The sequence below is a fragment of the Monodelphis domestica genome, chromosome 4 (genome assembly GCF_027887165.1).
Source record: "Monodelphis domestica isolate mMonDom1 chromosome 4, mMonDom1.pri, whole genome shotgun sequence".
Classification (NCBI taxonomy): Eukaryota; Metazoa; Chordata; class Mammalia; order Didelphimorphia; family Didelphidae; genus Monodelphis; species Monodelphis domestica.
In genome coordinates this window covers 124,291,027-124,303,997 of record NC_077230.1, presented here as the reverse complement: position 1 = coordinate 124,303,997, position 12,971 = coordinate 124,291,027, and the positions used below count along the sequence as shown (strand labels likewise).

The 12,971-nt window shown below is 40.5% G+C and overlaps 1 pseudogene; it reads left to right on the top strand.

Annotated features, from left to right (window-relative positions):
* The first annotated feature begins 11,656 nt into the window (after positions 1-11,656).
* LOC100014715 (transcription initiation factor TFIID subunit 8-like) lies at positions 11,657-12,608 on the top strand (annotated as a pseudogene).
* The last annotated feature ends 363 nt before the right edge of the window (positions 12,609-12,971 follow it).

The following is a 12,971-nucleotide window of genomic DNA, read 5'->3' as shown; positions in this document are numbered from 1 at the left end:
CTTTGTATCAATTAATACTTGAGTGACCTCAAGGGCACTGGCATTGCACTGCCAGCACAAGAACAGAAGGGAGGCAAGCTTACATCATGAATATACATATTGGTGCTTTGATAGGCATCTGGGACGACATTGATGGACAAATTCCATTGATAGGGGCTGGCCTCAGAAACTCTTCTACTCCTTAGCTGTCTGTCTGGATCCAGTGACAGCTATAGCAAAAGATAAGACCAGGGTGGGGAAGAATCCTTTCCATGATTTCCAAGAAAAAATACAACATGTAACATGTGAAAGAGTAGAGTACTTCCTGTCTACTCTATAGTACATCTTAAATTATGGAAGCTAAAGAGCCTGAGCCAAGAAGTCATCTCAAATTAACCACGTTAGACACTTTTTTTAAAGAAGTATTTGCACCCCTTCATGAGTCCAAGAATTGTCCAGGGAACTTAAGGAAGCAAGAAGACTCATTAAATCATTTAAGGGACACCTTCCCACCCTTACCATACCTTCTGTAATTTTCAATAGAAATTGTGTCTGAAGTCACAGAGAAGCCCTAAGGAGTCACAAGCTGTGAAATTCCTAAGGTAAAAAATAGCATACAGCTTTAATGTTTGCAAAGCTCCCAAGGGAACCTATGTTGGTCTGAGTCAACATTTGAGTCCCTACCAAGAACCAGGCACAATGCCTTGGGGATAAAAAGACACAAAAGTTACATCCTGCACTCAAATAGCATATATTCCAAGGGAGTGAGACACTGCACAAAAAGAAGCTGGAAAAGGGAGAGGAAGGACAGGGGAAGTGACAGGGGCTTTGTGGAGAAGTCCAGCACAGTGCAGAAATGAATAGAGGGCTTGTTTGCCCTCCCTAAGTGGAGGCTTTCTACACTTCTGGGGAACCTGCCCCAAGGGCAGAAGATACTGAGGAGATTTGAGTTCCAGGGATAAAATAACCCTAAAGAATGAAGAGGTTCCTGAGTCACCACATTCCCCTCTGAGATTCTCTCACCAGTATTCCAAAAAGAAGGAAACGTACTGAGAGAGCTATGGGACCTCTTTAAACGAAAATCTTTCCAAAGAGGTAATTCAGCATAGTGGGAAGGAATTGGTCCCCCCCCCCCCCCCCCCCCGTATTCCTAATCGGCCCTGTGACACATTGTGTGAGCCATTTTCCTCCCCTGAGTCTCAGTTTCATCTGTAAAATGTAGACTTGGGCAATCTCCAAAGCCTCTTGTGGTCCAGCCCAGAGAGTCTAAAGTCACACTTTTTCCAGAGTAACAACTGAAAAACAATAAATGTCTTTGCTATTCAAGCTCTTCCCCACCAGAGGACCTTTCAAGTGAGTGTGCTATGGAGAAATGGAAAGAGATGATCAACTCCTGAACTCAGAAATACTAATTATGAGTTACTGCCCATCAGGACTGATGGAGTTGAGGGGGTGGGGAATTGGGGAAGGTGGGCAAAGACATCCATCTCTAAATGAAAAGCCTGAATAAATGGGCAAGTCTGAAAACACAAGGAAGTGTTCTCAACTGTGACAGAAGAAATATGGATATATCCTGGGCCTCCTTATAATGCTATTATTCATGGGCTCACATTGTTTAGTCAATTAGTCATATCTGACTTCATGACCCCAGTTGGGGTTTTCTTGGTAAAGATACTGGAGTGGTTTACCATTTCCTTCTCCAGCTCATTTTACAGATGAAGAAACTGAGGCAAATAGGGTTAAGGGACTTGCCCAGGGTCATACAGCTAGTAAGTATCTGGGGCAGGTTTTGAACTCAGATTCTCCTGACTTCATGGTGGACACTCAGCTGCTCACATTAAAAAAAAAAAAAGGCTTATTTTGATTCTTGGGCAGCCACCAAGATTAATGAAGAAATAGATTTGCTGGGAGATGGAGAGGGGATATGGAGAAGAGATGGGCTGCTGCTAGTGGCATAACAAGATTAGCCATTAGACCTGTGAATTCATTGGTATAAGGAAGTCCCAGAAGAGAAAACTCCCTATTTCAATAGAGTTTGGGACATTCCCTTCAATTCAGAATTGCCTAAAGTAAAGGAGATGTCAAACTATACAACCCTCAACACTCCCCCAGTGAGCCAGATTAAAATGTAAGTAGAAAATATTTGACAAAGTAAATAAAAATAAAAGAATAAAATGTTCATGTGACTTTCAAAGTTAATACGCAGCCACGTGTTCTGCATATACATTGATATTTGAGCTTATCACCAAGGGGTCCAAAGCACTGAGGACTATTGAGTTGCTCAGTGGCCTATGTCAGAGGCAAGGCTTGTACCTAGGTCATTCTGGCTCTGAAACCATCTGTCTGGTCAGGTGTTCTTAAGATTTCTTTGTCCAAAGGCTCTTTTGGCAGTATACTGAAGCCTATAGACCTTTTTTTCAAAATAACGTTTTTAAATAATTGAAGAAAATGCTTGATTTCAGCTAGAGGTTAATAAAAATAATGTGAAATATTTTTTTCCCCATCTACATTTGTGGACCTTCAGAAATCTGTCTGTCTGGAGATAGATTAAGAATCCTTGCTTCAAACTATGCTGCCAAGATTTCTGGCATTACATAGAAGACAGAAAAATAAAATTTCCGTTTGCTCCTATTTTCTTTATCAAGATCAAGTTTCAAAATATTTTAAGAGGGAATTGAAACTCATAATAATGAGTTAGTTGGCAAACTCCTAGTTGCCCTCAGTAAGTTCAGATCACCTGTCAGTTGCATTATATCCCTGCATGCTAAAAAGAACCTTCAAATGTGATTAATGAATTGCTGTCAGCAATCCTTGAGAAGGCAAAGAAAATGGAAGATATGCCAATGAACCTAGAAATAGACAAGTATCTCTGATCAATAAATCCTCAAAAAGAAAGTCCTATAAGACCAAGAGATGTTGGAGGATGAAGGAAGGAAAGAAGGTGGGCAGGAAAGACAGAAGGAAGAGAGGCAGGAAGAATGGAAGGAAAGAAGGAAGGAGAGGGGAAAATTTGAGAAAGGAAATGTACAAATAATGAGCAAATAATTTTATTTGGGACTTGAAGGAAGTCAGCAAAGTCAAAGGGAGAGAACAAGCTCTAGCATAAAGAATAGTGAGAACATCCAGAGTGGGAGATGGATGACGTGTCAATCTCAAAGAATGTCGAAGAGGCCAGTGTCACTGGATTGCAAGTTCATAGGGATAAGTAAGGTGTAAGAAGATTGGAGAGAGAGAGAATAGCTACATAGGGCTTTGAATGCTGAGGGAAGGATTTTCTATTTTATCATGAAGGTGAAAGGGAGTCACTGTAGATTACGGGGGGAGGGGGGGGTGATAAGACCTGAAATTTAAGATTAATATGACAGTTAAATGGAGAAAGGAGTGCAATGGAGAAAGGCTTGTGTCCGGGAGACCAGGCAGTACCTTGTCACAGTAGTCACTCTTGAGGTACCTAGGACCTACACCAGGGAAAAAAAGATTGGATTGATTCTGCTTTGACCCAGAGGGTAGAAAAAGGATAAATGAGTGGTGGTTACCAGGAGGCAGATTTCATTTCATTGTGAAGAAGAATCTGCTAACAATTAGAGCTATCCCAGAATGAATTGAGTTACTTCAGGAAGAAGTGAATTTCTCTATCACTAGAGAATTTCAGTTGGAAACTGGATGGTTCTTTATTAAAAAGATTCTTTTATTTAATGATTCTAAATTAGCCTCCATTAAATGAGGTCATTATATAAACAAGTTTTGATTGAGTCCCTAGGTCAGATTGTTTGTCCCACAGAAAAGCCCACCTGGGGGACAGCTGGGTAGCTCAGTGGATTGAGAGCCAGGCCTAGAGATGGGAAGTCCTAGGTTCAAATCTGGCCTCAGACACTTCCCAGCTGTGTGACCCTGGGCAAGTCACTTAACCCCCATTGCCTAGCCCTTACCACTCTTCTGCCTTGGAGCCAATACACAGCATTGACTCCAAGACAGAAGGTAAGGATTAAAAAAAAAAAAAGCCCACCCAGATACTGATTTTTTTTTTAAGCTTACATTCTGCTTTGGTATCAATTCTGACACAGAAGAGTGGTAAGGGCTATACAATAATCAGGGTTAAGTGACTTGCCCAATGTCATACAGCTAAGAAAGTGTTGTAAACCTTAAAATTTCTTAGACTTATGAATGTTGGAAATTTCCCCATTGGGAAATTTCATACTTGAAAAAATTTCCTACTGATAGTAAGAACTCTATTGGAATATGAAACTCCTTGGCATGGGAGGATCCTTCTCCTCCCTACTTAAGACTACTTTAGGACAGAAACCTTTTGCTAAACAATGGAAAGGGCTTTGACCTATGCTTAAGCATAGACCAGGAAGTTCTTTGAGACATGATTGATTTTAGAATTGATACAATAGAGATACTTGGAATGACAGAACCAGGTCTTGGAAACTACAATCTCCACCCTACTCAGAGTAACAGGATTTAGGAAGGGCTGCAGCAAAGATCAAGATTTAATTATTTGAGAATATGACCTACAACAGACATGTGCAAAGGAGATAGACCTCTGGGCGGTCCTGGGTTAAGCTAGAGCCACCATTGGCACAGGGGAGACATCGACAGTGATTGGTAGATGTGAAAACTGAGAGGAGGGAACTTAGATTTTTTGCTAAAAGAAGATAGCGAGGTCTGAGGTTTTGAGGAGAAGGGGGGGGGTTGCTCTGAAGGAGGTCTGAGAGGAGAGAGGTCCTGGAGGGAGAGTTCCTGGAGAGGTCTTGAAGGAAGCTGTGGAAGGAGAACTCAGGAGGAGTCAGGAGGAGAATTCTCTGGAAACATTTCTTGAAAGGAGGCTCTCTTGAAGGTGGAGCCTGAGGTTGGCATGAGAAGCCTTACCTAGAGAGATCTTGGGTGAGTGATAAAACCAACTGACTGATTTATCTCTTAGGACTGAGGTCTAGGCCTTATTGGCTTGAGGCCCTTCATTCTTATTCCTTTCTTACTTTCTCTCTTTTTCTATTGATTAATCAGTGTATTATAAATTAAAGTTCTCTATAAAACCCAGTTGGCTTGGGCATATTCATAAATTGGGAATATATTCCCTGGTGACCATCTTATATTTATATAAAACCAAGACACAGTAGAAAACATATTTCAGCTGTCATAATTGTTATATATTTCCCTTGCTCCCAAACATTTTAATTATCACATTTTATGGCTCCCACTCTCTTATCTACAACTATTTAACGCTCAAAAACTAATTTAAATCTAACAGTGTCTGAGATCAAATTTGAACCCAGATCCTCCTGACTCCAGGCCTTGTGCTGTATCCACTATGCTATCTAGCTACCCCTATTTTTTTTTTAATTAAACCCTTACCTTCTGGCTTAGAATCAATACTGTATATTGGTTCCAAGGCAGAAAAGTGGAAAAGGCTAGACAATTGGGGTTAAAGTGACCTGCCCAATGAAAATAATAATTAGTGAGGGAACATGGAGAGATGAATCAAAAATTAATTGGAAATTAAACAATACGATTCTCCAAAACCAGTTAGTTAAAGAACAAATCGAAGAAACAATTAATAACTTCATTGAAGAAAATGACAATGATGAGATATCCTTTCAAAACCTATGGGATGCAGCCAAAGGAGTACTCAGGTGGAAATTTATATCCTTGAGTTCATATATTAACAAATTAAGAAGGGCAGAGGTCAATGAATTGGGCATGAAAATTAAAAAAATCAGAAAGCAAACAAATTAAAAATCCTCAGATGAAGACTAAATTAGAGATCCTAAAACTCAAAGGATAAATTAATAAAATTGAAAGTCAAAGAACTATTGATTTAAGAAATAAGACTAGAAGCTGGTACTTTGAAAAAACAAATAAAATAGACAAAGTACTAGTCAGCCTAATTGAAAAAAAGGAAAGAAAAAAACCAAATTGACAGTATCCAAGATGAAAAGGGAGACCTCACCTCTAATGAAGAGGAAATTAATGCAATCATTAAAAACTACTATGCCCAATTATATGGCAACAAATATGGCAATCTAGGTGATATGGATGAATACTTACAAAAATATAAATTGCCCAAAGAGGAAGAAATAAATTACCTAAACATCTCTATGTCAGAAAAAGAAATTGAACAAGCCATCAAAGAACTCCCTAAGAAAAATCCCCAGGGCCAGATGGATTCACAAATGAATTCTATCAAACATTCAAAGAACAACTAATCCCAATATTAAACAAACTATTTGACAGAATAAGCCAAGAAGGAGTTCTACCATTTTACGACACAAACATGGTACTGATCCCAAAGCCAGGCAGGTCAAAAACAGAGAAAGAAAACTATAGACCAATCTCCCTAATGAATATAGATGCAAAAATCTTAAATAGGATACTGGCAAAAAGACTCCAGCAAGTCATCACAAGGGTCATCCACTATGACCAGGCAGGATTCATACCAGGAATGCAAGGATGGTTCAATATTAGGAAAACCATCCACATAATTGACCATATTAACAAGCAAACTGACAAAAATCACATGATTATCCAATAGATGCAAAAAAAGCCTATGATAAAATACAACACCCATTCCTATTGAAAACACTAGAAAGCATAGGAATAGAAGGGCCTTTCCTAAAAATAATAAACCGTATATGTCTAAAACCATCAGCAAACATCATCTGCAATGGGGATAAACTAGAAGCCTTCCCAATAAGATCAGGAGTGAAACAAGGATGCCCATTATCACCTCTATTATTTAACATTGTACTAGAAACACTATCAGTAGCAATTAGAGAAGAAAAAGAAATTGAAGGTATTAAAATTGGCAATAAGGAGACCAAGCTATCACTCTTTGTGGATGATATGATGGCTTAGTTAAGGAATCCTAGAGAATCAACCAAAAAGTTACTCGAAATAATCAACAACTTTAGCAAAGTTGCAGGATATAAAATAAACCCACATAAGTCATCAGCATTTCTATATATCTCTAACCCATTTCAGCAGCAAGAATTAGAAAGAGAAATACCATTTAAAATCACCCTAGACAATATAAAATACTTAGGAATCTATCTGCCGAGACAAACACAGGAACTATATGAACACAGCTACAAAACATTTTCCACACAGTTAAAACTAGATCTAGACAGTTGGAAAAACATTGATTGTTCATGGGTGGGAAGAGCTAACATAATAAAAATGACAATCCTACCCAAATTAATTTACTTATTTAGTGCCATGCCCATTGAACTTCCAAAAAACTTCTTTACTGAATTAGAAAAAAACATAACTAAGTTCATTTGGAAGAACAAAAGATCAAGGATATCCAGGGAAATCATGAAAAAAAAATGCAAAGGAAGGAGGACTTGCAGTCCCAGATCTCAAACTATACTATAAAGCAGCGGTCATCAAAGCAATTTGGTACTGGCTAAGAGACAGAAAGGAGGATCAGTGGAATAGACTTGGCATAAATGATCTCAGCAAGACAGTTTATGACAAACCCAAAGACCCCAGCTTTTGGGACAAAAATCCATTATTTAATAAAAACTGCTAGGAAAATTGGAAGACAATGTGGGAGAGATTAGGTTTGGATCAACACCTCACACCCTACACCAAGATAAATTCAGAATGGGTGAATGACTTGGACATAAAGAAGGAAACTATAAGTAAATTAGGCAAACACAGACTAGTATACATGTCAGACCTTTGGGAAGGGAAAGATTTTAAAAACAAGCAAGACTTGAAAGAGTCACAAAATGTAAAATAAATAATTTTGACTATATCAAATTAAAAAGGTTTTGTACAAACAAAACCAATGTAACCAAAATCAGAAGGGAAGCAACAAATTGGGAAACAATCTTCATAAAAACCTCTGACAAAGGTTTAATTACTCAAATTTATAAAGAGCTAAATCAATTGTACAAAAATTCAAGCCATTCTCCAATTGATAAATGGGCAAGGGACATGAACAGGCAGTTCTCAGCCAAAAGCCAAAGAAATCAAAACTATTAATAAGCACATGAAAAAGTTCTCTATGTCTCTTATAATCAGAGAGATGCAAATCAAAACAACTCTGAGGTATCACCTCACACCTAGCAGATTGGCTAACATGACAGCTATGGAAAGTAATGAATGCTGGAGGGGATGTCGCAAAATTGGGACACTAATTCATTGCTGGTGGAGTTGTGAATTGATCCAACCATTCTGGAGGGCAATTTGGAACTATGCCCAAAAGGTGATAAAAGACTGTGTGCCTTTTGATCCAGCCATAGCACTGCTGGGCTTGTACCCCAAAGAGATCATAAGGAAAAAGACTTGTACAAGAATATTTATAGCTGTGCTCTTTGTGGTGGCCAAAAATTGGAAAATGAGGGGATGCCCATCAATTGGGGAATGGCTGAACAAATTGTGGTATATGTTGGTGATGGAATACTATTGTGCTAGAAGGAATAATAAAGTGGAGGAATTCCATGGAGACTGGAACGACCTCCAGGAACTGAAGCAGAGTGAGAGTAGCAGAACCAGGAGAACATTATATACAGACACTGATACACTGTGGTACAATTGAACATAATGGACTTCTCCATTAGGGACAATGCAATGTCCCTGAACATCCTGCAGGGATCTAGGAGAAAAAACACTATTCACAAACAGAGGACAAATTGTGGGAGTAAAAACACGGAGGAAAAGCAACTGCTTGACTACAGGGGTTGAGGGGACATGATCGAGGAGAGACGCTAAATGAGCGCCCTAATGCAAATACCAACAACATGGAAATGTGTTCGGACCAAGGACAAATGTGATACCCTGAGGAATCACACGTCACCTATAGGAGGGGTGGCGGGAGGTGGGGGGAAGGAAAAGAAAATGATCTTTGTTTTCAATGAATAATGTTTGAAAATGACCAAATAAAATAATGTTTAAAAGTAAAATAATAATAATAATAATAATAATAAAGTGACCTGCCCAGGGTTACGCAGCTAGGAAGTATCTGAGGTCATATTTGAACCCAGGAACTTCTATTTCCAGGCCTGACTCTTTTCACTGAGCCATCTAGCTGCCCCCTGCCTCTCTTTCGTAAACATTTTTTGCTATTTGAAAATGATGCTTGTGAGGATCATTCGTTACACTGCTAGCGAACTGGAATGTGATTCATCTTGGATTGATTGATTGGTGCTTCCAGCCTTAGATCTGGCCATTTGGATATGCGACATGAAACTTTATGCACCACCTTAAAGCTCCGAAGGGATTGAAAGCAACCTGGTGATTCGATGGTTCCTCTTTTCTAGATAATACAGCTTCTGGGCAGAGCCCTATGGACCATCAGTACATGTGCTAGAGGAGACCCACGAGCTCACTTCTTGCCCGCCTGTGTCTCAGTGGTTTGGGGAGCCCCAAATGTCAGAGCTGGAAGTCCCCACCTGACCACAGGATCAGAAAGGACACTAGAGAGACTTGCAGCTGGAAGCTGGTACCCCTGGTTTCAGGGTCCACCTCCACCACCCCCAAAACCCAGCAGGAAGCTGGGCGTCTGATGGCTGAACATTCACCGCCGGGAGACCTGACTCAGGCCCTCATGGGCTACTTCCTTTCCCACCCCGACCCAACTCTAAAAACGAATCTTAAAAGCATTTCCATTCCTCGGAAGGATGTGTCTGTCCATCAACCACCCTATGAGTTCAATTGCCAGACTGTAACCTTCCCATCCAAAATACACTTTCCCGACTGCTCCTTACTTTTATGGCTCCCTTTAGCAGAATGTGAGCATCTTGAAGGCAGGAACTGTCTTGCTTGCGAATATTTTTATACCTAGAGCACCTGGGAAGAATCAAGTTCAAATCCAGCCTCAGATACTTTTTTTGGCACATCACTTAACCTCCATTTGCCTCTGTTTCCTCATTTGTAAAATGGGGATCATAATAGCACCTACCTTTCAGAATTGCTGTGAGGATAAAATGAAATAATTGTAAAGCTCTTAACAGTGCCTGGCACGTAGTAGGTGCTATATAAATATTAGTAGTAGTAGTAATGTTATTATGACAGTGTCTGGCACAGAGTAAGGGCTTAATAAATGTTCCTTTATTCATTCTTTAGAGATCATCTTATAAAACGCAATTTTACAGATTAAGAAACTGAGACCCAGAGACATTAAGTGGCCTGCCCAAGCTCACAAGGTCAGTGATAGTCAGATTCAGTTCCCAATCTGTCTCCTTTCCAAAGCACCATCTTGTAATTAGAATGTTCTTTTATCTTTTATCTAGTCCATGTATTTAAAGGTGGGGAGGGAGTAGAAACACAGAAGATAAAAAACTGCTTGAATACATGGATCGAAAGGATATGGTTGGGGATGTAGACTCTAAATGAACATCCTAGTGCAAACAACATGGAAATAGGTTCTGATCAAGGACACAAGTAATACCCAAAGAAATTGTACATCGGCTGCAGGAAGGGTGGGTGGAGGGGAGGGAGGGAAATGGTGTGATTATTGTAACCAAGGAATAATGTTATAAATTGAATAAATAAATTAATTCAAATTTTAAAATTAAAAAAAAAAGGTGAGGAAAAGATGCTCCAAGAGGTCATGATTTATTTCCCCAAGTGACAGGACTAGTTAGTATCCGAGTGGGAACTCGAACTCAGGTCATTGGATTCCTACCCCCATGAAGAAACAGTATTGAGTATCTCATTGTTATTTCTCCTGTTCTCATTGTAGCCAGCAGGAAACAGTCTATTAGCCATATGAACACAATTGCTCTGGCACACCGACATACCATTTGTAAAGACGCCAGATTCAAGTAGATTTCTGGAAAATCAAACACACTTTCATTTACTTATGGCTACTGTGAATAGCCTTAATGAGTCAAAGAAGTAAAACCAATCAGGTCTAAGAACATTCTGAACAACAAAAGTGTTACCTTTAATCATCAGTTTGCTCCTCCTTCCTCCCTAGGTCATTTTGCTGATGTTTGCTCAATATTTCTTTTATTCAGCTAATTAACCCAGGTGCTTGCCTAACACTGTCTCAATCCTCTATGTCTTCCATTAGCTCTATGTGTCCCTAGCAGAGATCTTTCGGCAGTGAGTACCATTTGACAGTTGGAATCATTGAGTAAGAAAATACAACAGGGTTGTGCTGTCCTTCCTGAGTGACATTTCTATCCTGTTGAGGAAGATAAGGAGCCGCTCCTATCCTTCTCTCCTTTCACATTTAACTTAATTAAGGATGAGATGATGCCAACTGCTGACAGTCTCCCTCGCTCTCCCCCTCTACATGGCTTCTATGACAAATGCCTCCCTTTTCAAGAATTATCCGGTGAAATCTCTGCTACTACCAGTCTAGAGAAATCAAGAGACTTCAGTGTAATGGCAGCCAATCAGCGATGAAAGAGAATTAGTTCTGTGGACTGCTTTCCTGACAATCCTGCCTTGAGGTAGGGAGATGGCTTAGATGAGTTCTTAGAATTTTTTTCTAGTTCCTCTGGAAATGTTTCCTGTAGATCCCGGCAATGTCTGGCGTATAGCATGGTACTCAATAAGTATTGGTTGAATGTTAGTCTAGACTAACATTCCTATGGTTAAACAGCTAGTTAAGTATCAATAGAAGGACTTGAACCCAAGCCTTTCTGGATCCAAACCCAAAACTACACACAAACACACACTAGATCACAGTATCTCTTCAATTTAGGCATTCAGATTCAAGATGGCTGACACAGGTGCAAGTGCCAGAGCCGGTGCACAGGAGCAAGATCAGGAAGCAAGTAGGACTCCACCCCTGCAGACAGCCAATATGTGGCACAGAGGAGGACCTTCAGGTGGTTGTGAGCTCCTTGCAGATGGAGGCTGGGTTTGAGTGCTGAGAAAGCATCAGTGGAAACACTAACTGAGAGGTTACAAAGCTACCTTTCAGAAAGTGGGAGGAGGGCTAAGTCCTATTGTGAGCACACAGCCAGGACACAGCCAACACTGTCAGATGTTGTGGTGACACTTGTGGAGATGGGTATCGATGTGGAAACTCTCCCTGCGTGTGCAAAGCAACCCCAGAGGATGGTCATCACAGCACCTCCCGTCACCCGTCGACCTGTGACTCCCAAAGCCCTGACTGCTGGGCAGAACAAGTCTCACCCACCTCATATCCCTAGCCATTTCCCTGCATTCCCTGATCCTCAGACCTACATCAAAACACCCACATATTGTGAGCTCGTGCCAGACTACCAGGTCCTTCGGGAAAAAGCTGTATCACAGAGGCGAGATGTGGAACGGGCACTTACCCGTTTTATGGCCAAGACAGGTGAGACACGGAGTCTTTTCAGAGATGGTGTCAGCACATTTCCATTGATTGCTGCACGACCCTTTACCATTCCCTACCTGACAGCCCTTCTTCCATCTGAATTGGAGATGCAGCAGATGGAAGAGACTGAGTCTTGTGAACAGGAAGAACAGACAGACACAGAGAACCTTCCTCTCCACATCAGTGAGGATGAATCAGGTGCTGAGAAAGAGAATGCCTCAGTTCTACAGCAGAATACTTCCTTGTCAGGAAGCTGGACTAGGGAAGAAGATCTTATTGATAATCCTTATCTCCGGCCTGCAAAGAAACCCAGGATCCATAGGAAGAAGTGAATTACAGGAGAATGAAGGCATTTCCTTCTGAATTTGTCTTTTCTACTTCTTGATAGGAGGGAAGAAATGAATTATTCATCATTAGGTTCAGGCCTAGAAAGAGTCTCTCTGAGCTGAGCAGACATCTTCCTTCCTTCCTTCCTTCCTTCCTTCCTTCCTTCCTTCCTTCCTTCCTTCCTTCCTTCCTTCCTTCCTTTCTTCCTTCCTTCCTTCCTTCCTTCCTTCCTTCCTTCCTTCCTTCCTTCCTTCCTTCCCTCCTTCCTTCCTTCCTTCCTTCCTTCCTTCCTTCCTTCCTTCCCTCCTTCCTTCCTTCCTTCCTTCCTTCCTTCCTTCTCTTCTTTCTCTTCTTTCTTTCTTTCTTTCTTTCTTTCTTTCTTTCTTTCTTTCTTTCTTTC